The sequence below is a fragment of the Hipposideros armiger genome, unplaced genomic scaffold (assembly GCF_001890085.2).
Source record: "Hipposideros armiger isolate ML-2016 unplaced genomic scaffold, ASM189008v1 scaffold_24, whole genome shotgun sequence".
NCBI lineage: Eukaryota > Metazoa > Chordata > Mammalia > Chiroptera > Hipposideridae > Hipposideros > Hipposideros armiger.
In genome coordinates, this window is record NW_017731374.1 from 5,008,982 (window position 1) to 5,009,473 (window position 492).

At 35.6% G+C, this 492-nt stretch overlaps 1 pseudogene; it reads left to right on the forward strand.

Moving 5' to 3' along the window:
• The window catches only part of LOC109379286 (protein CEBPZOS-like), a 27,422-nt pseudogene extending 27,084 nt beyond the window's left edge, over positions 1-338 (forward strand).
• Positions 339-492: the final 154 nt, after the last annotated feature.

Genomic DNA, 492 nt, shown 5'->3' on the forward strand with positions numbered 1-492 from the left:
AAAGCAAATCCCTCTACTTAAATCCCATCATTGACAAACAGAGAATTACAGCTTAAAGTGTGCTTTTAACAATCTTAGAGGAGGTACGTGACTCAGGACTGCCAGTACCAAGGAACCACTGGCAAAGATCGTTAAAGGAGTTTTAGTTGCTGAAATTTATGGGCATATTTGGAGCATATGGTTTGTTGAATAAGATGAACACAAGCCAAGATTTCAGGCAAACAATGAGCAAGAAATTTCCCTTTATCTTGGAAGTTTATTACAAATCCATTGAATATTCTGGAATGTATGGAGTCAGAGTGCAAGAGCAAGAAAAATGGTTGAACAGCAAAAGTTAGGAATTTGGCCACTGATCAAGATTTACCCTATTTCATAGTATAAGGCAAGATTAAAAGTCCAAAGCTGACATGGATGGTTTTAGAATATTTAAGAAGAAATGTAAATTCTAATTAAGCAAGAGGTTTTGTTCTTTGGACTCACTGTGAAGAAATT